The sequence below is a fragment of the Xyrauchen texanus genome, chromosome 24 (genome assembly GCF_025860055.1).
Source record: "Xyrauchen texanus isolate HMW12.3.18 chromosome 24, RBS_HiC_50CHRs, whole genome shotgun sequence".
Lineage (NCBI taxonomy): Eukaryota > Metazoa > Chordata > Actinopteri > Cypriniformes > Catostomidae > Xyrauchen > Xyrauchen texanus.
This window is the reverse complement of record NC_068299.1, coordinates 31,247,494-31,271,364: the sequence shown is the minus strand read 5'-3', so window position 1 is coordinate 31,271,364 and position 23,871 is coordinate 31,247,494. Positions and strand designations below refer to the sequence as shown.

Below are 23,871 nucleotides of genomic sequence, written 5' to 3'. Positions count from 1 at the left end.
TTTAAGTTATCTAAATTATTATTGTTGTTGTTATTATTATTATTACTATTATTATATTATTTGGTAAACTAAACAAAAGTACTAAACTGTTGGGGTTTTGTCAGGATTCAATAACATTATAAATAAAACACATACTTATAAGGTAGCATATTTAAAATGAAATGAACTGTAAAGAAATCACACATTTGGGGTGTAAATCTCCAGTAACTGAAAAAGGTTAAGCATATCTCTGAGAGCTAAATGTCCCATTAATAAAAGAAACAGTGAGTGTGTTTGTGTGCGCGCGCATGTGTCTCAGAGCGCCTTCAAGTCTGCCTCAACCTCGTGACAGTTCTTCCCTAACAAACTCTCTGCTCTTTATCAGATGGATCTCAGGGTGGTAGAACATAAACAAACATTGCTACTAAACTCAAATGAAGAGAATGTATCTTGCACAATTGTTTCAGAGGGGAGGCAAAGACCCAAGTCCTCAGGAACCAAGGCTAGCTCTTCTGATCACACACTGTAAGGCACATCGGCCCTCTTATACAACACCGTAAGAGGGCCACAGGGGTGTGTTTGTGAATTTGTTTGTGCTTTCTACACCAAATGCAAATGTTTTGTCTGTTTACTGTTAGTAGGATAGATATAATCTCAAGCCTCAGGGTATATCGTGTCATATTTGTATTCCTGCATGTTGGAAAGATAGCCAGGTTGCCCCATTCATGGCCCTACGTGTATATGCTGCCATATGGATGAGTTTGAATAGGTTGCAATATGGTACCACACAACAGGAAGAAGCAAGCCTTTGATAAAGTCATTGTTATTGTAATAATCAATGCTTTGATGGAGCAAGATGTATGTGTGTACCCTTTAATAGAAGTGAATTGATTGCTCTAGAACTTATTTCATGCAAGGTCACTTTCTGATGTTACGTTTTTCCTCTTCATTTGTTGAAGCTCTCTGTTACGTTACCTCTGAATCATCAGGCTTTTGTCTCTAGTTCATTCTGTGCTTGAGTTCACGAAAACTACAAATTGGCTCATTTACTGAGCGAAAGGCACTGCTTTGTGAGGGGCTCTTTTAACTCATTGTACCAGTCCTTCACCCTCAGTCTGAGAGCTGGCCAGGAGCCTGCAGCAACTTGTGCACACTGTTTCAGCCAAAGCTTTGCCAGGGAACCGTTTATCTGCATCTATTTCATAGCCAGACACTAAAGTTAAAACTCTTTGCACTCTTTGAGTTTTAAAAGAAAGTGAGAAATTATATTTCTTGTTATTAACTTAGCGACTGTTACACAAGGCAAGCTTTTAATTTCAAATGTTCAGAATGAATATTTCACTAACAAAGTACTAGGAACCATGGTTTTACTACACATATGGGCATGTGCAGTACAATGGATTTTTGGACTTCATCATTTATAAAAGCCTGTGTCATTAGACTAGTTTTGTGATCCTTCTTTGTCTAGTGAGGACTTATAAACATCAGTTGGTACATTCAATTAATTTCTTCTAAACAGTTCAAATTGTTAGTTTCAATGAATCGATTCAGATCTCATATTCAGCTCTGATTTATGCATGTCATCACCCGGTGTGCATTTAAATTGTTTTTGTAAAATTAGGTAAATATTGTTGTGTATTGTATTGTATTGTCATATCGGTGCATATAAATTTAAACAAAAAATTTTCCCAACTGAGTGGGCACATGTATTTTACTCCTTGGATAGCCCAATTAAACAATCTAAATGCCCTGTCTGAATATTCTTTTTTAATTTTTTTTTAAGTTATGAAAGTTATGAAAGAGTTTTATTCTTGGTCAAATTTGTTACTGGAAATCTCTCTCTCTCTCTCTCTCTCTCTCTCTCTCTCTCTCCTCTCTCTCTCTCTCATATATATATATATATATATATATATATATGTATATACTGTATCAGCCACAACATTAAAACCACCTGCTTAATATTGTGTATGTACCCCTTGTGCCACCAAAACAGATCCAGCCCGAATCTCAGAATAGCGTTCTGAGATACTATTATTCTCACCTCAATTGTACAGAGCGGTTATCTGAGTTACTGTAGACTTTGTCAGTTCCAATCAGTCTGGCCATTCTCTGTTGACCTCTCTCATCAACAAGGCATTTCCATCCGCAGAACTGCCGCTCACTGGATATTGTTTGTTTTTGGCACCATTCGGAGTAAATTCTAGAGACTGTTGTGCTTGAAAATCCCAGAAGATCAGCAGTTACAGAAATACTCCAACCAGCCCCTCGGGCACCAACAATCATCCATGCGATAATCTAATCAGACAATCGTGTGGCAGTAGTGCAGTGCATACAATCATGCAGATATGGGTCAGGAGCTTCTGTTAATATTCACATCAACCATTAGAATCGGGGGAAAAAATTATCTCAGTGATTTGGCATGGTTGTTGGTGCCAAATAAGCTGGTTTGAGTATTTCTGTAACTGCTGATCTCCTGGGATTTTCACACACAACAGTCTCTAGAATTTATTCCAAAAACAAAAAACATCCAGTGATAGGCAGTTCTGTGGACGGAAATGCCTTGTTGATGAGAGAGGTCAACAGGAAATGGCCAGACTGGTTCAAACTGACAAAGTCTATGGTGACTCAGATAACCGATCTGTGCAATTGTGGTGAGAAGAATATATATATATATATATATATATATATATATATATATATATATATATATATATATACATACATACATTTGACGTCAGAAGTTTACATAAACCCAAATGCATTTAAACTCAGTTTTCCACAATTCCTGACATTTAAATCCTGACTTGGTTGTCCTTAAGCCATTTTGCCACAACTTTGGAGGTATGCTTGTGGTCATTGTCCATTTGGAAGACCCATTTGCAGCCAAGCTTTAACTTCCTGGCTGATTTCTTCAGATTTTGCTTCAATATATCCACATAATTTTCCTTCCTCGTGATGACATCTATTTTGTGAAGTGCACCAATCCCTCCTGCAGCAAAGCACCCGCACAACATGATGCTGCCACCCCCATACTTCACAGTTGGGATGGTGTTCTTCGGCTTGCAAGCCTCATCCTTTTTCCTCCAAACATGACGATGGTCATGATGGCCAAACAGTTAAGTTTTTGTTTCATTAGACCAGAGGACACAAGATATATGTCCCCATGTGCACTTGCAAACTTTATTTTTATGGTGATTTTGGAGCAGTGGCTTCTTCCTTGCTGAGCAGCCTTTCAGGTTATGTTGATATAGGACTCGTTTTACTGTGGATATAGATACTTCTCTACCTTTGCTGTTGTTCTGGGATTTTGTACTTTTTGCACCAAACTACATTCATCTCTAGGAGACAGAATGCATCCCCTTCCTGAGCAGTATGATGGCTGCGTGGTCCCATGGTGTTTATACTTGCGTACTATTGTTTATACAGATGAACGTGACACCTTCAGGTGTTTGGAAATCCTCCCAAGGAAGAACCAGACTTGGACCTCCCCTTGGCTGATTTCTTTTGATTTTCCCATGATGTCAACCAAAGAGGGATAGAGTTTGAAGGTAGGCCTTAAAATACATCCACAGGTACACCTCCAATTCAGTACACCTCCTATCAGAAGCTACTTGGATAATTGTCTAAAGCCTTGACATAATTTTCTGGAATTTTCCAAGCTGCTTAAATGCACTGTTAACTTAGTGTATGCAAACTTCTGACCCACTGGTATTGTGATGTAGTCAATTAAAATGGAAACAATCTGAAGTAGTTGTCCTAAACGATTGCCAAACTATAGTTCCCTATCTGTCTCTCACTCAACGTTGTGTCCATGAAGTGACACTAGGGGTCGCTCTTGGAAGCCCCAAACACCTCTGAAATTTGAGGAAAGGCCAATGGGAATTGGTGAGTGTAATTTGCATGCCACTCCACTGGACATACAGGTATAAAAGGAGCTGGCTTGCAACCACTCATTCAGATTTTTTCTTCGGAGCCGAGCAGTGTTGAATCAGCAAGTTCCACTGCTGTTCCATTTACTTTGTGATTGTATGCTGTTGGATATACGGTGCGTTGCAGTGGTTTCTCCCCCTCGTGCATGTTTAGTGCAGAGTACGCCCCTGGGCGCTTACACAGCTAAAAGAGTATATATTTTGATAAAGAGTATTTTCTCTAAAAGTGTGCACACTGATGGAGAGTGTCTTTTTAAGATGCCTTTCTGTTTGTGTGTAGTTCTTGGATACGGTCACTACCTCTCTGCCTCTGATAGCCACGATCGCTGCCTCACGTGTCTTGGCCATAGTCACGCTGAGACAGCATTCGTGGATGGTTAATGTCCTCACTGTGAGAACATGACCATTGCAACGTTGTGGTCACGGCTTTCCTTATTTTGCAAGTACACAAGGTCAAGGCATTGAACGAGCTTCACAAGGGTAGTCCTGACCCAGGAGTGATGCAGGAGCTGCGCTCGGCGACCGACCATACCCTACGGGCGACAAAGGTCATGGCGCAGGCTCTCTGGCAGGCGACGTCCACCATGGTGGTCCAGGAGCACCACCTATGGCTTAGTCTGGATGAGATGAAGGATGCCGACAAGGTTCGCTTTCTCGATGCCCCCATCTCCCAGACTGGCCTGTTTGGCGACACCTTTGAGGAATTTGTCCAGCAGTTCTCAGCGGTCCAGAAGCAGATGGAGGCCATTCAACATATCATACCTTGGCACGGTTCAAGGTCCCGCACCCCGTCTGCTCACTGCCGAGTGCGTCCCCCTGTGGCAGAAACCCAGGCGGCTCCGCTGCAGCCCGAGCCAACCTCTCGGCCCCGGTGTAGAGCCAGAATCTTATGCCCCCCGTCTCACGATCAGGAGATGGAAGGTGGTGCACAGACCACTCCGTCCCCTGGTGGAGTGCCGGGAGGAGAATCCTTTATTTCCTTTAGTGTTGATTCCTCCACATGCCCAAGGGGCTGCGACACCCACATAAAAAAAAGAGCGGCTTCCTCACTCCCTGGGTCATACACTCGCTGTTTACGGCCATCATTGACATGGATTGACATCCACGTCTCGGTTTTACCTCGGCACAGACACTTTCTGCGGTTCGCTTTCGAGGGCCGGATATATCAATACAAGGTCCTCCCCTTCGGTCTGTCCCTGTTGCCTCGCGTCTTTATAAAAGTCGCAGAGGCAGCCCTCGCCCCGCTAAGCGAGATGGGCGTCCACAGCCTCAATTATCTTGACGACTGGCTGATTCTAGCTCACTCTCGAGATCTGTTGCGTTCGCACAGGGACCTGATGCTCCTACCACCCAGTCCAAGTTCACAGAATGCACAAACCTTTCCTCTTTGTATCATTTGGAGGTATCAAGGCATTTGAATAGATTTGGACTGATGTGGGCAGTTGAAGCCTTTGTTTTCACAAAGAATCTAAGATATGAGACTTTTGTGGAGATATTCAAAGAGCCTCCCAGCCTCCCAGCCACGGCGCACAACAGCGGCTTTCTCCTGTTTGCACGGCTGTGCATTCCTGCCCCTGGGCGCATCGACAGTGCAGATTTAAAAACTCTCACGAGTTTTCACCCTAAAAGAGTGATTTTATTTAAAAGAGTAATTTCCTCTAATAGAGCAAAACACAGCGGCGTTGAACGTCCTTTTAAGGACGCGTCTTTATAAAGATGCCCTTCCGCCCCTGTGTTGTTTTTGGATGCGGTAGAGTGCTCTCCACTTCCGACGGCCACAGGCGCTGTCTCGTGTGTCTGGGTAGCGATCACACCGAGGCTGCGTTTGTGGATGGTTCATGTTCTCACTGCGAGAACATGACCATGACAACTTTGCGGTCGCGGCTTGCTTACAACCGTGAGCAAGCCACTCCAGCCGCCCCCCGTATTGCTCCTTCTTCCCACGGGATTGAGGACGATGCGGCTGGCGATGGAGGCGATTTGGGGATGGCTGCGGGTGCAGCTCCGCCAGGTACGCCCCCTCGGACCACCCGCGCCCCAGCACGCTCGTTGATTCCCGTCCGTGCTCGAGGCGGCGGCGACTCGCCTCACAGCCAGTCAGCCGACCCTCTTGCGATGGAAGCCGATGAGCTCGCCGCGACATCGGAGGGCGCAGCATCTGATGCAGAGGACTCCCCTGGGCTGCCGCCTTCGGGCTTGCATGCTGATGCTGACGCACAGATGTCCGACATGCTTTCCCGGGCAGCCAACAGCGTGGGCTTGGATTGGAACCCTCCATCCTCCCCACAGCCATCATGGCTGGATGACTGGTTCCTGGGGTCTGCGCGCCGCTCACAGCCTCGCCCCCCCCCCCGGTTCCGTTTTTCCCGGAAGTGCATGATGAGCTGACGTCTTCGTGGAGAGCACCCCTCTCCACTCGTCACACCGCCACAGGCTCGTCCGCCCTCGCCACCCTCGACGGCGGAGCGCGCCACGGGTACGCGGCGATTCCCCAGGTGGATAGGGCTGTTGCGATCCATCTATGCCCCGGTACCCCTACCACCTGGCGAGGTCGCCCCGTACTCCCTTCCCGGACCTGTAGGGCAACCTCCTCGCTGACAGCGAAGGCCTACAGCACCACCGGACGCGCCGCTTCCGCCCTGCATGCCATGGCTCTCCTGCAGGTCCACCAAGCCAAGGCACTTTGCAACATGCACGGGGGTGGCCCTGATCCCGACACGCTGCAGGAACTGCGCTCAGCGACCGACCTCGCCCTGAGAGCGACGAAGGTCACAGCGCAAGCGCTCGGGCAGGCGACGGCCACGCTAGTGGTCCAGGAACTTCAACTGTGGCTGAACATGGTCGAGATGCGTGAAGCCGACAAGACTCGCTTCCTCAACGCCCCTGTCTCCCAGTTCGGCCTCTTTGGCGACACCGTCGAGGACTGTGCCCAGCAGTTCTCCACGGTAAATAAGCAGACGGAGGCCATCTCTCACATCATGCCTCGCCGCAAGCCTGCCGCCACGGCCCATGCCCCGTCTGCTCGCCGAGGGCGTCCTCCCACGGCCAGAAGACAAGCTCCTGCTCCGCCTCAACTCGGGCCCAGCTCTCAGCCCCAGCGTCGAGCAAACCGCGGGAAGCGCACGCCCCCTGTCTCACGGACCCCCTCGAGGACCCAGAAGGCGCCCAGGCGCTCCTGAGACAACGCACCCAGAGTCCAAGAAGTTAGCTCCGGAGGTGGTAAGACCGCTCCGTCCCCCGGTGGAGGGCCGGGAGGAGAATCCTTTGTTTTTTCATTTGCCGCACCCCTTAACGGGGGCTGCGGTACCCAAATTCTCAATAAAAGAGCTATTTCCTTTGTCTCTGGGGCATATGGCCCGCAAATGCCGTTCTCACGGCACTCTGCTTTCAGGCCTCAACAGTCCCGGCTCCATGGACGCCGTGTCCCCGCCTTCAGCCCCACGACTGTTCCCCGGCCGGCCGGTTCAGACGAGTCCAGAGGACGCCAGCATCAGACCTCCTCCTCAGTCACGAACCCGCCCCCTGCCGGGTGCGCGGAGCAAGGTAAGTGCTTTGAGTTTTTTCTCAGCACCAGAGCCTCGGGACGCCACGTTACCTGTTCCGCACCGCTGCGAAGCCCCGCCGGGTACGTCCAAAAAAGCCGTCCCTTTGGTGCCCCTAGCACAGAGTTTAGAGGCGTGGCTTTCACTGCCCAACCCGTCATGCTGGCTGCACCGGACCATTCGACTCGGTTACGCAATTCAGTTTGCCAGGTCTCCGCCCCCCTTCGTGGGCGTACATTTTTCCGCAGTACACGGCCAACATGCCCATTCCCTGCGTGAAGAAATCGCCTCCCTTCTATTAAAGGACGCGATAGAGCCTGTCCCTCCAACCGAAACGAAGAAGGGTTTCTACAGCCCTTACTTTGTTGTACCCAAGAAAGGCGGCGGCTTACGACCAATCTTGGACCTGCGAGTTTTCAATCGGACCTTGTCCAAACTCCCATTCAAAATGCTCACCCAGAAACAAATTCTATCTGGCGTCCGGCATCTAGATTGGTTCGCAGCGGTAGACCTGAAGGACACGTACTTCCACGTCTCAATTTGCCCTCGACATCGACCCTTCCTACGGTTCGCGTTCGACGGTCAGGCGTATCAGTACAAAGTCCTCCCCTTCGGCCTGTCTCTGTCCCCTCGCGTCTTCACGAAAGTCGCAGAGGCAGCTCTTGCCCCGCTCCGAGTAGCCGGCATACGCATACTCAATTACCTCGACGACTGGCTCATACTGGCTCACTCTCGAGAGTTACTATGCGCACACAGAGACCAGGTGCTCAGGCACCTCAGCCGTTTGGGGCTTCAGGTCAACTGGGAAAAGAGCAAGCTCTCCCCGGTCCAGAGCATCTCTTTTCTCAGTCTGGAGTTAGACTCAGTCTCAATGACAGCACGTCTCTCCAACGAGCGTGCTCAGTCAGTGCTGAAATGCCTCGCTTCCTTCAAGCCAGGCTCCGTGGTCCCGCTAAAACGTTTCCAACAGCTCCTGGGGCATATGGCATCCTCCGCGGTGGCCGCGCCGCTGGGGTTGATGCATATGAGACCACTTCAGCACTGGCTCCGGACTCGAGTCCGTTAATTCTTCCGTTAATTCGGCACAAACACGTCTTAGTCAGGACAGACAGCACCACGGTCGTAGCCTACATAAACCGCCAAGGCAGAGTACGCTCCCTCCACATGTCACAGCTCGCCCGTCGTCTCCTCCTATGGAGTCAGCAGCGACTGGAGTCACTGCGCGCCACTCACATCCCCGGCAACCTCAATGTGATGGCGGACGCGCTGTCAAGACAAAGCTTGCCCGGCGGAGAGTGGAGACTCCACCCCCAGTCGGTCCAGCTGATTTGGGACCGGTTCGGCAAGGCCCAGGTAGACCTGTTTGCCTCCCAAGAAACCTCCCACTGCCCGCTCTGGTATGCCCGGACAGAGGCTCCCCTCGGGGCAGATGCGCTGGCACACAGCTGGCCCACGGGGCTGCGCAAGTATGCATTTCCCCCAGTGAGCCTTCTTGCACAGGTGCTATGCAAGGTCAGGGAGGACGAGGAGCAAGTCACTCTGGTAGCCCCCTACTGGCCTACCCGGACTTGGTTTTCGGACCTCACACTCCTCACGACAGCCCCTCCCTGGCGAATTCCCCTGAGGAAGGACCTTCTTTCTCAGGGACGGGGCACGCTCTGGCACCCGCACCCAGACCTCTGGAACCTCCACGTCTGGCCCCTGGACGGGATGCGGAAGATCTAGCCGGTCTACCATCTGCCGTTGTAGATATAATCAATCAAGCCAGAGCTCCCTCTACCAGGCATCTTTACGCCCTAAAGTGGCGTCTGTTCACGGACTGGTGTTCTTCCCGAGCCGAAGACCCGCAGAAGTGCGCAGTTAGGTCAGTGCTCGTGTTTCTTCAGGAGAGGCTGGAGAGGAGGCTGTCCCCCTCCACCCTCAAGGTGTATGTCGCCGCTATCGCGGCCCACCACAACACGGTAGACGGAAAGTCTCTTGGTAAGCACGACTTAATCATCAGGTTCCTAAAAGGTGCCCGGAGGATAGCTCCCTCCCGGCCTAACCTGTTCCCCTCCTGGGATCTCTCGGTCGTCCTTACGGGACTCCAGAGACCCCCCTTCGAGCCGCTTGACTCAGTTGGACTCAGGGCCCTCTCTCTCAAGACCGCCCTGCTGATCGCGCTCGCTTCCATCAAGAGGGTCGGGGACCTGCATGCGTTCTCTGTTAGCGACGCTTGCCTGGAGTTCGGTCCGGCAGACACGTTCGAGATCCTAAGACCGCGACCGGGCTATGTGCCCAAGGTTCCTACCACACCCTTCAGGGATCAGGTAGTGAACCTGCAAGCGCTGCCCCGGGAGGAGGCAGATCCAGCCCTTTCACTGCTGTGTCCAGTACGTGCCTTACTTATCTACCTGGACCGCACACAGAGCACTAGACGCTCTGAGCAGCTCTTCGTCTGCTTTGGGGGACAGCAGAAAGGGAATGCTGTCTCCAAGCAGAGACTCGCCCACTGGGTTGTCGACGCCATTTCCCTGGCTTATCACACCCAGGCCGTGCCCCCCCTTTGCGGGTCCGAGCCCACTCCACCAGGAGTGTTCCGTCCTCATGGGCACTGGCTAGGGGCACTGCCCTAGCAGACATTTGTAGAGCAGCGGGCTGGGCAACACCGAACACTTTCGCGAGATTCTACAATCTCCGAGTTGAGTCAGTATCGTCCCGTGTTCTCTCAGGTACCGAGCCCGTAGAACTCGGTGGCACGCCCACGATCTGACTGGGTGAATCGCTTGCATCTAGCGCCCTTCCCCCTAACCAGGGGAAACAGTGCGCCTTCATTCCCAGGAGATCTCAGGTTTGGGACACCGGTTGATTCCTCCCTATCCCTCGTGGGTCGCAGTTCAGCGGAGGAACTCGCCGACCCAAGCCACTGCGGGTACCGCAAGCTACCCTGCACTGGTATAGGTGCTCCACAGGTAAGGCCTCCTTCGGACTCTCCCTGTGTGTAATGCCACGGTTCTGTCCCCTCTGGCAAGTGGACTCCCGTACTTCCCTTAGGCAGTCACGGCTGCCTCGGTTGCCGTGCTGTATGTTCCCCCCTCTATAGGCTGGATCCACCACCGCACCGACTTTTCCACATAGGCCCTAAGTCAGGCCTCTGATGGTTTTGCCACTTAAACTTGCCTCCCCTCTCGGGTAGGCGTGGCCTCCACAGGGTCTTCTCCGCCCTGAATAAGGGCTAAGGCCCCCTTCCCTCAATGCGTGTAAGGGCCCCGGCCTAAGTTGCTCTATGCGAGAAACATAGAGAGAAAAGAGGCCCAGCCAGGCTTGGCCCGTTCCCAGGTTGGCGGCCAGCACCTTGTTCCCCCCTCCAGGGTAACGATAAGGAATCCTGATGGCTTAAATGGGGCATTGGGGAAGGGTACGTGCAGCCTGATACAGTTGGTCGTCCTGCACGTAAGAATACCTGCTCGCTCCTGTATCAGCAGTTCACGTACACAGCTCAGCGCGTGGCGCTTTTATAAGTGGACCCCTAGTGTCACTTCTCTGACACAACGTGGAGAGAGCGACAGAAGGGGAACGTCTAGGTTACGTATGTAACCTCCGTTCCCTGATGGAGGGAACGAGACGTTGTGTCTCCCCTGCCACGTCGCTGAGCCGAGCCACTGTTGTGGCCGGACCATTTCCGGCTCCTCAGAAAAATCCTGAATGAACTCCCATATTTGCGCCGCTTAAATACCCGTATGTCCGGGGGCGGGACATGCAAATACTGGTTGCCAACTCTCATTGGCCTTTTTTCATAGTTCAGAGGTGAATATTGGCTCTCAAGAGAGACCCCTAGTGTCGCTTCTCTGACACAACGTCTCGTTCCCTCCATCAGGGAATGGAGGTTACATACGTAACCTAGACGTTTATTGTGACAAGATCTCTAGAGCGGACCTGAATGGAGACTTCACAGTACCCACCCTCAGCTAACAGCATGGGTTCGAGGCTCTGCTCTCAGACAGGGAGCTTAATTTCCCTTTTACTCCAGTCTCTCTGCTTGCGTATTGTTCTACTGTATCTCTCTCCCATGTCCTCTGTCTTAAGGTATACTGGTCTTTACCAGTGTTTTTCCACTCTTGACCTCCCGTAGACCACTGTTTCCTGACATGTCCCTGTTCACCAACCTCCTTCTTCCTCCTTCCACAGCATACTTCACTGTGACATCAATTTCTAAAATCATCTGCTTTCAGATGAACTTTACTCTCAATATCCTTATTTGGTTTCCGTCACTTAAATACATTTTATATTTACATTTTTGCATTTGGCAGACGCTTTTATCCAAAGCGACTTACAGTGCACTCATTACAGGGACAATCCCCCCAGAGCAACCTGGAGTTAAGTGCCTTGCTCAAGGACACAATGGTGGTGGCTGTGGGGATCGAACCAACAACCTTCTGCAAATACGTCATCGTGACTATCACGGTACGCTTAGCCCTGATTTCCTAGAATTGCACTGAATTCCTAAAAAAGATGTGCAAACATCACTGTGGCATCAAGTAGCAAAAATTGAAACTTTTTATATAGAGAAATGGTGCACCTTTTGTTTTAATTCACATTTGCAATTTCACAACATCTTAAATATTCTATAAACAAATTAATCTCTATTATAATTGGATCAGTCAATGTGAGCCCACTTTGAACACTTTTCATAAAAAATCTATTCCCCCACTTAAGAAATCAATGTGTTATATTGGGGGCTTTAGCCTCTATAACAGGGGGGCTTTTTTACCCCAAATACTATCCTTTTACATATTGGACAGTTATTGAAAAACTTCTCAATCACCCTGGAGAAAACTGAAAATGACAAATAGGAATTTTGTAATGAAATATATGTGATAATTTCAGGTTTCTGACTAGCTACATAAATTTGCAACATTTAAAAAATTATTAAATGGCAGTCTAGATCAAATTACTTCAAAATCAAACTTTATACATTGCATGCAATTATCTCATGTAACAGGAACATTTTGCAGTGTATTGTGACAGACAGGTGTTTAGGAAAGTCATGTGGCAGGGGCGGACTGGCATATAAATACATATAAAATACTGGTGTAACGGTTCACTCATCTCACGATTTGGTTTGGTTCATGATACTGAACTCACAGTTTGGTTCACGATTCTTTAAAATAAGCCTGAATCAAGAAAAGTTAAGATTGAAAGTTTTATTATTATTATTATTTTTCTAAAATAGTATTGTCTTTGATTACATCTAAATACTCTTTTTGAAAATACATACTTTATGGAAGTGCATCCTTATCCAGTTAGATAATAATAATTTACTGATCAAATTAGACATTACATTTGACATTAGGAATATATTCCCTCATAGCATTATTACACATAATATTCAGCAATATATATAGTAGATACAGTATATGGCTGCTAGTGGCTACCAGTGTGGCTGCTAGTGTGTAATCGTATTTTAGAGCTTGTGTAATTGAAGTGATTTCCATTAGGATGCTCACTTTACATAGGTGTAGGACACCGCATGTATTGGATGCTAAAATAATAAAAAAATAAATAAAAAAAACTGTCCCATCTCCATGATGCGCATCGTCACATTTTTTAACTATGATGCATCGTGCCATAATAAACCGTTACACCCCTAATATAAAAGTAAAAGGCTTTTGTAATTAAATGTGTAAATGTAATTTATTTCTGCACTTGGCTTCAAATTTAAATCATATCTATTAATTATTAATGATAATAATAACTATAAAACCAGCAATGATAATTATAATAATAATAGTGATTAAAAATAATGGAATCTGAGTAAATATTAATTATGTATTTTATTGAATTCATCCATCAGCTCAACAGCAAGGTATGGTAGTAAACCTTAGAAAACAATTCACAAAACCAACAACATTACTAACTTTCTTCAAAGTTTATTTTGATTTTTTTTTATCTTGTCTATTTCTCATGAGGCTGGGTGTTCTGATATCACATGCCTTTTTCCATGCAACCAACTGTGACTGTGGCAAAGTGTTTGCAAAATAAAATTATTTAATTCATTACACATCTCAGGGCAGTTCCGAAGTTAAATGTCCGCAGTGTGCTGCTAAAAGCAAGTGAAATGTCTTGAACCTAAACCTAACCGATAGTGTCATAAAAAGCAAATGTGAAATGAAAAACTATTTCTGAAGCAACCATGTAATTTTGTGGTGCATTTATGACTCTTTCGGCTCACGTGTCGACTTGCGTGCTCTTCAGAACTAGTACCCAGGTCTTTAGTATCGCATATGCAACACTTTATCAGTTGAGCTACCGTGCAATTTGATCACACTCAAACAAGCTTGAAAATGTACTGTAGTTGGTTGTGTAAAGCAAATGTTAAAATGTGTCATGTGCTATAGTAAAAGTGTTTAGATGTCATAAGACAGCTTTGTGTGTGAACTGAGTGAAAAGTAAGTGTTCATAAACTTATAATCTGCTGTTTTACTCGAGATTTTAATCAAGGTTGATAAAAACCTTTGTTGTTTTAGTGCTTCTAGTGTTCATTCCACCAGGAAATTGCACAGGATACCGGAAACATTTTGCAATCCTTTTGAGCAGTATGACAGTTATTGGAGACATTAAAAAGGCGACATAAACAAATCAAATTTAACAGTTACTTTTTTAATACTTAAGCACAATTTAAAGTAAATAATTATTTACTTTCACTCAAGTATGTTTGTGGCTAGATACTTGGACTTTTTGAGTATGATTTTCACTCATTTTCCATACTTTGACTTAAGTATAATTTCTGAGTACTTTTTACACCCCGTCTATATTACTCTAGCTACTCCTCGAACTTGGCCGTGCGATACTGCATATACAGTATAATTGACTTTTGTATGACAAATTGCTTGGTATGTTCCTCATTTGTTTGTTGATTTGGATAAAAAGCGTATGCATTTGCATTTGTGGTGTTAAAGACGTAAAAAAAAACTGTGAAACGTGACGCAAACCAAGTGAGACACATGCAGACGAAACACATCCTGTAAAAAAAGCCCATAGATCTACCAATGACAGATTGACAAACTCATTTGAATGGCTGTCAATACTGGATGTGTCAACACGAACGTTCTAAATCCTTAAATTTGTGTAGTTGTGCCAGCACATGCAGTACAAAATGGAATGGCACACCTGTTTATTGTCGGCACGACTGACGCACCATAATGGAAGCTTTCATTGTAGACAGCATCAATGATTATTATGGTTTGTATTACTTCTGACATGACGCGACACTCATGTCTGGTGTAGACATTGTGTTAGTAATGGCATGGGAGAAAGAATTTTCGTTTTAGACCAAACTATTCCTTTATAGGGCACAGGAAAGTACCAATGAACAAATAAATAAAAGTACTCTCTCAATTTAGGCAAAGGAAAAGATGCAGCAGAGATTGTTCAGTGATGCAGCCTGACTACCATGACTACAACATATTACCCATGACTGCAACTGTTTGCTCTGTTTACAAACACTCAAGGGCCTGAGGGATTGGGGCCTGGACTTTTAGCATCTAGCTGCTTTGTTTCCCAAAGCAACATGGAGCTGTTTATTATGAAAATAGGTGTGTGACAGGACAGCAGATGGCTGCAGCCTTGCCTTCTGACTGGCTACTTGTAACAGAGGTTACACTCAAGGTGATTACAATTCTTAACCAAGCAGAGTGAACGTGATGAGGGGAAGGTATACTAACCTGTCATTCAAAGAATGAGGTGATGGCTGTCTATTGGCTACCTGTTGTGACATTCAGTGGAACTGCTCCTTTGCTCAATAATTAAAGAGATAGTTTGTGGCAGGGTGGAGGGCGGGGCCGGGTCGTGATTCTACGCCCCCGGTCCCATATTAGGCTAATTATGCCTCCGTGAGGTTTAAAGGCTGACTGCAGACGGCCGTGCGGGAGAGAGAGATCGTTAGCGGACATGTCCGTCATGTGTGTTTATGTTGTCTTTTAAGTTTCTCATTAAAATATGATTTATATCGTCAAGCCGGTTCTCGCCTCCTACTTTCCATTATTTCCTTTACACTGGTGCCGAAACCCGGGAAGGAGGAGGAATACGCCGTAGTAGAGTTCTCGCCACTACCGTCCACCCCAACGGAGCAGCCGCGGCCATCTGCCGGGGGACGAGGAGCCCAGCCGCCTGATCGAGGACGATGGCCGCCGACCGCGAGGGGAGAAGGGGCTCCTAGCCGACCGCCTGGAGCGGTCAGGGCCGCTGCCAGGGGCGCAGGAGTCACCTACCGGCCGCTGAAACGCGGCGGGGTTTAAGACCGCGAGCGGGGAGGGGCTCACTGGCGACCGCCTGGAGCGAGAGGACCGCTGCCAGGGGCGGAGGAGACCCCTTCTGTTCCCCGAGAACACGGCGGGGTGTTCCGTCCGCCAGGGGCTGGAGGACTGCCTCTGATCCGCCCGGAGAGGCGCGTCTGTCGTCCGATAGAGGGTGGAGGAGTGGCCGAGGAACAAGCTGCGGCGTATCGGAGAACTGGCGAGTAAGACTTTTTTTTTTTTCATCTCTCTCTCCTCTCTCTCTCTCTCTCACTGTCGCTCTGCTTTGGCCTTTATCCTCTTTTAAATTTTACAGTTTTTGGGGGGTACTACACTGTTACAGGAAGTACCCCCCATTTTAATTATTTCTGTTTCCCTCCCCTTGTCCCCTCCCTCGTCCAGGTAGATGGGGATGACCTGCCGGCAGACAGCACGGAAGGCGCGCCCTCCCCCAGGGAAAGGGGGGGGGGGTGTACGTCAGGCCGGGGGCTCCCCAGCCTGAGAGAACGAGGGAGGAATGTGGCAGGGCGGAGGGTGGGGCCGGGTCGTGATTCTACGCACCCGGTCCCGTATTAGGCTAATTATGCCTCCGTGAGGTTTAAAGGCTGACTGCAGAGGGCCGTGCGGGAGAGAGAGATCGTTAGCGGACATGTCCGTCATGTGTGTTTATGTTGTCTTTTAAGTTTCTCATTAAAATATGATTTATATCGTCAAGCCTGTTCTCGCCTCCTACTTTCCATTAATTCCTTTACATAGTTCACTCAAAAATGGAAATTCTGTCATCAAATCACGTGAATGTAATTTGAATCCATAAGATTTTCTTTTTTGCAAGATACACAACACTTGATGTTTTGCAAAATGTCAGCTCTTTTCCATACAGGAAAAATGGTCTGTGAGTCACAATATCAACCTTCAAAACTGACAAAAGTACTATAAAAGTAGTCCATATGACTCTTGTACTATTTTCTAAGACTTCTGAGGCCATGTGTGAGGAACGGACAGTAATTTGCTGATAATAATCTAAAAAAAACAGACATCCTTACCCTAAACCAACATCTAAACATAACTGATAGTGTTTTAAAATGCAAATGCAACAAGAAAAATATCTATTCTTATGAAGAAACAATGTAATTTTATAGACATTCAAGTCTAAAGTTCAACACTCTGTTAGGTGAGCCACCATGCAAGCTAGTCACATTGGAATAAGTGTGTAAAAGTAGGTGAGTGTGTAATACAAGCATTAAAATGTATTGTTTTTCAAATGATGCATTAGAGTAAAAGTGTGTTATTACACTGCTCTCTGGAATACTCTATTCTGATTGGTCAGTGGTGCCATCCAGCGGTCAGATATAGTTCTGTACACTGTAAAAAAGTACTATATGATAACTATACAAAAAAGTATGGTAACAATATTACACATAATATTTTAAAGAAATTTTTAAGCCTTGATTTTAAAAATAAAAAATCCTTAATTAAATCATGTGAAATGACTCAAATTAGTTAGTATTTAAGCCTTGTTTTTTAATGAAATCTCCCTAATTAAATCATGTGAAGTGACTCGGATTTGGTAGTATATGACACATGATGAATTTTAACACAAGGTATTTATTCTACTAATAATATAAAGCTAATTTACTGATTTTTGGCAATTCACGTGTCGGCCAGTCCTCCAAAATGTTGTCAAATCTGTCACTCAGTCAACGTTGTGTCGATGAGTTGACACTAGGGGTTGCTCTTGCGGAGCCCATACATCTCTGATCTTGAGAAAAGGCCAATGGAAATTGGCGTGTGGAATTTGCATGCCACTCCCCCGGACATACGGGTATAAAAGGAGTGACGCTGCAAACACACATCAGATATCTTTTTCGGAGCCGAGCGAGCAAGTTCACAGAGCTGAATTCCTCTGCCGCCTCCATTCATCTCTCTATGCTGTTGGACCTACGGCGCTTTCCAGCGGTCCTCCCCCTCGCACACTATGGTGTGTGTATATATATATATATATATATATATATATATATATATATATATATATATACACATATATATAGATGTGAAGCATACAAAGCGGATAAGCGGCTCTTTTTCAAATGCCTTTTCATTTGTGTTTATTTCCTGGTTGCGGTCGATGTCTCTCCCCGTATGATGGCAACGATCACTGCCTTTGTGTCTTGGTGCTACCCACATGGAGTCAGCATTTGTGGATGGTTCATGTCCTCACTGCGAGGACATGACCATGGCTATGTTGCGGTCGTGCCTCGCCCTCGTAAGAGCGCCACCCCAGCGGCTCCCCAACTCGGTCCTTCTACCTACGGGTATGAAGCGGGGTCGGTTAGCACCGGGGGGATATGGGTTATGGGGGGATATATCAGTGGGAGCCTCTCCGCCAGGTATTCCCCCACGGATCTCCCACTCCCTGTCACACTTGTATGCTCCAACCGAGCGCTGGGACGAGGCTGCTGGTTTGTTTCACGGTGGACACGCGATCTCGTTCGTGGCACCTGACGACGATGAGCTGTCGATCGCTGCATCGGAGAGCGGGTTTGTCATTTCTGACGCTGAGGACTCTTGGCTGGACTCCCACCCTCGGGTGCGACTGCTCAGTCGCAGGCCGACGCGGAGCTGATGACCATGCTTGCCCGGGCAGCCACGAGTGTCAGGCTGGAGTGGAATCCTCCTTGGTACGATCCCTTTTAGGGATCAGGTGGTGATCTTGGCATCTACTTGGATTGCACCCAGAACTTAAGAAGCTCCGAGCAGCTCTTTGTCTGCTTCGGTGGACAGCGGAAGGGAAACACTGTCTCCAAACAGAGGATCGCCCACTGGGTCGTCGATGCCATCACTATGGCATACAACGCTCAGCACGTGCCGCCCCCTGCTGGCCTACGAGCCCACTCTAGCAGACATCTGTAGAGCTGGGCAACACCTAACACCTTTGCAAGGTTTTATAACCTCAGGGTTGAGCCAGTTTCGTCCCGTGTGTTATCAGGTGACACAAACAGGTAAGTTTGGGTCAGCTTGTCGGGTGTAACGCTTGCACATAGCGCCTTTCCCCTACCTTGAGGCGAAGACATGTGCTCTATCCCCACTCGCAGCCGTCGAGTCTTTGGAGAGGCTCGCTGCCCCAGTACAGGCGTCACCCAGGCTCCCGTACTGAGGTAAGTGCTCCACATGTGCTGGTTGTCCCTCTAGGCAACACTGTGTGATGTATATTCCGCAAAACGGTTTCCCTGCTGATAAACCACGTCTTCATTGGGCAGAGGGCCCTCTGTCCTTGGTCGCCGTGTTTGTAGTACCTCCTCCTCCCTTGGATAGGATCTACCACGACGCCACTCCGCACGATGTGCTTCTGCTCCTAACCGGTAAGACCGTGCATTGTATTCCACCTAAAATCTCCCTCTGATTAAATAAAGAGTAAATCTCGACCAGAATGTCATCGGAAAGGCCATGCAGAAATCGATCCCACATAGCATGGTCATTCCACTCACACGAAGCAGCTAGCATGCATAATTCAATTTCATAATTGTAGACTCGTCGATATCCTTGAGACAGTCCAGAAAAGACCCTTGCCACCTCCCGACCTTGAGCCGAGTGATCAAACACTCCACCGGAGCTCCGTGGAAAAGCATGATTGGAAGCGCAGCAGGGATGTCTGTTGTCCCACATCGCAGTGCCCCATTCTCCAGCCCTTCCGGTGAGGAGCATAATAACGCATGTCACCTTCATTCATATCTGAAGCGACAGTGCAGGGCTGCAACATGAAAAACAAGGAGCATTGTTAGAGGAATGCGCTGCAGGACTCAGCCCGGAATCCCTGGAGCCGATAAGGAAGCCTCCTAAGGGGGCCCAGCATCAGGCGACAGGTGGAGCTGCTGCACAAAGGAGGTGAGCTCTGTGAGCTGTGAAGAACTTGTTCGAAGCAGGGCTCCCTGCTGAGCGAGGCAGAGCGAAGAGTAGATTCCTCTGCTGGGTCCATACTGGCTAAATTGTTCTGTAATGATGTTATAGGGAGAACAAACAAACCCAAGAGCAGAGGAAACCTTTATGGAATTTATAAATTAAAAAAGTCAGTCACTGTGGATGTCGAGGATCCTGGCACCGGCTGCAGCAGCAGGAAGAGGCGACAGGGAAGCTCGCTGAGGCCGTGCTCAGGGACAATCCTTGAAGAGGGTGTTTGTAGGATGAGTGTGTGCGATGTGGAAGTCAGGAACAGATTCGTAGAATCCTCCGTTGAAGCTAGTGAGGTGCAGAACAGTGCCGAGGTATCCTCCATGGAAAACCAGCTGACACGCAGCAATACTGGAAGGCAACCATGCCCCTGACACACAGGAAACCAGCAGAATGAGGTTAGTATTCAACAACAATCTAGCAAAGATATTGAGAACACGATGGGCTTAAGAAGGGCATGCATTGGAGGAGAATAGGTGTCACTCAGCATGTTAATCAGTGGCATGATCAGCGTTTCCCCAGGAAGAATCAGTGTTCCCATGGAAACACCAATCATGCATTCTGGCCGTGCCTGCAAAACATAGGAGAGAGAAAATTACGAAACAAACAAAACAAATCGACAAACTCAATGGAGTCGTGACAGTACCCAAATTTTTTTATACAAGTCTGAGCAATAATTACAAAAATAAAATATCTATAATATTTATAAATTCCTGTAAAAAAAATTAAATCAAATTTACTAGGCACGCAAATCACTTTTTATAGTGTAACAGCCGCACGTCTGGGGATTAAGATAAATCAGATCGTTCATCCAGGTTCTTTGAGCTGTCTCGCCTGCTTCTCTGCTCACTTTGTGATCGCTACAAGTAAGCTAGTAAAATAATTACAACTCAAATCAATGTTTCATGTGCATTTATTTATTTATTTAGCAAGTAGTCTTGAATATTGAGGAGTCAGATGGTCATTTTCACAAAATAAACACCAACAGAACTCTGCAAACCGGAGGTTGATTCCAGCTGTTCAGCAATTTCTTTCTTCTCAAATTACATAATTTCAACGCAAAATCAATATTTTATGTCCATGTATTTATTTATTTGGTTAATAGCCATGTAGTAAGAGAGATAATGTTCAGTCAGTCGGTTGTTATGGCAAAATAAACCCCATCAGGATGATACAAGACTCCTTTGATTTGTGCCGGAGTTTTGAACACCCAGTTTGGGTTTATTGTGCGATAACAACATTATCCCTTACTTAGCACTGTGTGAGTACGGGGTGGTCGATGGCTAATATAATACTGATACTGTATATACTGTATGTGATGAAGGCTGATACAATTTAATTATAGCAATGCATATGCTGAAATTGAACATACAATGTTACACAATGTTAACTTGAAAAAAAAAAAAAAAAAAAAAACATTGTGCATTATCCATTGACAAGGCTATTAGTAGACTTTGGAATTGACACAAGAGATGCTTCCATTAATCAACCAAGTGGGTATTGTTATTGCCTGATGCCAATAATCTCAAAATGATAAAATATCTGCAAATCTTTTGGCCTAGCCAATATATCAGTCTATCACTAATTTAAAACTATTAGATTTTTTTATTACCAAGGTACTTGTTCTTGGTAGATTTCCCCATTCTTCCCCTGGAATATGACAGTAATATCTGTTAAGTGTCAATTACATAGAGTCATGTGCCAGGTATGTGCTTTGTATGGATCATATTAATTTAACTTGAATGTTGCAACTTTTAGGTTGATGATAGTATGTTCCCTTGCCTCATACTGATGCACAGAGAGACAAGGTTCAGGTGAAGGTTATATAACACAATGTTGGGAGAATAAGCTGTAACGCTGATGGAAGAATCAGCGCTATGCTTCAGGTCACATGTACTGTATGTGAACCATGAAGATTCATCGTGCAAGCCAAAAACTGCAGCATTGCTTTAATGCTTTAGGAATTCCCTGAGAAAGGACCAAACATAGATTTTAATCTGGTATTATCACTTACCCTGCCCAAGGTGTAGCCCATGCTTTTCTTTTTTTTCTCAATACATTCTTGACTCACTCCCTGCAACTTTAAAAAAATGTTATGTTATATTGTATTTTTAAGTTTGAGATATAGGGAACAGATTTTAGCCTATTCATTTTCTTTTGTTCTTGTATTTCTATTCTTTTATTTTTCTAATATAGATAATGCCTATTTTGACTGCAAATATATTTTAAGCATAACAATTTGAATGAAAAGCTGCATGTACATGAATTACATCATTTCGTAATATTTGGTTTATCCTCCTTTTGCTTAAGTGACATCATGTACTCAAGCTGGCATGGACTTCACAAGTTTGTGCAAAACCTGATGATGTTATCCAGCATGATTTGGGAATGTCCAAAGCACATCTTGTCAGCTTCAATGGAAGCAAGGAAATCTGACCTTTTGTACAAAGTAGTTAACATGGTCTTTGTCACACATAGGCTGATTTGATTAGTGACCTAGAAATAGTGCATCTTCCTATATATTTATTTTTCATTTTACATCATAGACCATATCATTTTTCATTTGAAATTTTTTAAAGTCCTGAAGCTTTCTTTTTTTCCCTGATTTCAAAGGAATAAATACAAGTTTTTTATGTGGACTTTTGTAGTCCACTGTGTAACATTTATGTAATATTTATGTATTTATTTATAATTAATAAATAATAAATAACATCAATAATAATTATATAATAATATAAAATATATATATATATAAATTAGGGCTGTCAATCAATTAAAATGTTTCATCTAATTAATAACATGATACACAAAAGAAGATAAAAAATGCAGGTTGTCCGGTTTGAATTATATTATTTGCAATATACATAACAAAATTGTGTTTCTCTTCTAAACTTGTTTCCTTGCTTTCGATTAATGTCATTCTCTCAAATGTGCACTCATTATGTAGGGTGAATGTGAACTAGTCAATTATGTTTTACAAAATGGCCAAGGGGATTTAGGCTGGGGATTAATAGTTCCCAGAATATTTAGCTTGGGACATGATAGGAGAGTAAAAATGTAGAAATGTAAGCATTATTTTGTGCATTCTTTGAGCCATACAAGAAAAGGGGGCGACTTAATAGTGTTTAATGTTGTTATTTAGAGATTTAGAACTGGGTTTCAACTGTGGTGAAGAGTGAAACTGTTGCTTAAGTTGAAGACTGGTAGACAAACAACACACTTTATATTGCTTTAGTCAAGGACCAATTACTACTTAGCATGCTATTTCTACCTAAAAGTTAGCTACTGTAACTAGCACCTTATTATAAATCAGTAAAGTGGCACAAAAATAAAACTGAAGAAATTAATCATATTATTGACACTACTTAATTGTGTCATTTAAAGTAACTTTATTCCATTATGTTGAAATTACATGAACAAATTATGTTTTCTGACAAAAAATGTATAAGCTATACCAAGAGGAAAAAAATATGTTGATGTAACAATTGATTCATGTGGAATGGATGTACAATACATGATTAAATAGTTTATATTCAAAGCATTTTTTTTTTCAGTGTATGCTGATTAATTATTAACTACATAATGAACCACATAATTAAATATTCATATGTATGTATTTATTTGTATATGTGTGTATGTACAGTGGGTACGGAAAGTATTCAGACCCCCTTAAATTTTTCACTCTGTTATATTGCTAAAATCATTTAAGTTCATTTATTTTTCCTCATTATTGTACACACAGCACCCCATATTGACAGAAAAACACAGAATTGTTGACATTTTTGCACATTTATTAAAAAAGAAAAACTGAAATATCACATGGTCCTAAGTATTCAGACCCTTTGCTGTGACACTCATATATTTAACTCAGGTGCTGTCCATTTCTTCTGATCATCCTTGAGATGGTTCTACACCTTCAGTTGAGTCCAGCTGTGTTTGATTATACTGATTGGACTTGATTAGGAAAGCCACACACCTGTCTATATAAGACCTTACAGCTCACAGTGCATGTCAGAGCAAATGAGAATCATGAGGTCAAAGGAACTGCCTGAAGAGCTCAGAGACAGAATTGTGGCAAGGCACAGATCTGGCCAAGGTTACAAAAAACATTCTGCTGCCCTTAAGGTTCATAAGAGCACAGTGGCCTCCATAATCCTTAAATGGAAGACGTTTGGGACGACCAGAACCCTTCCTAGAGCTGGC

General features: G+C 45.5%; 1 protein-coding gene across 2 annotated transcripts in view; it reads left to right on the top strand.

Moving 5' to 3' along the window:
- LOC127618243 (endothelial PAS domain-containing protein 1-like) overlaps positions 1–23,871 on the top strand; it is an 86,023-nt gene that overhangs the window by 1,107 nt on the left and 61,045 nt on the right. The window lies entirely within an intron of this gene.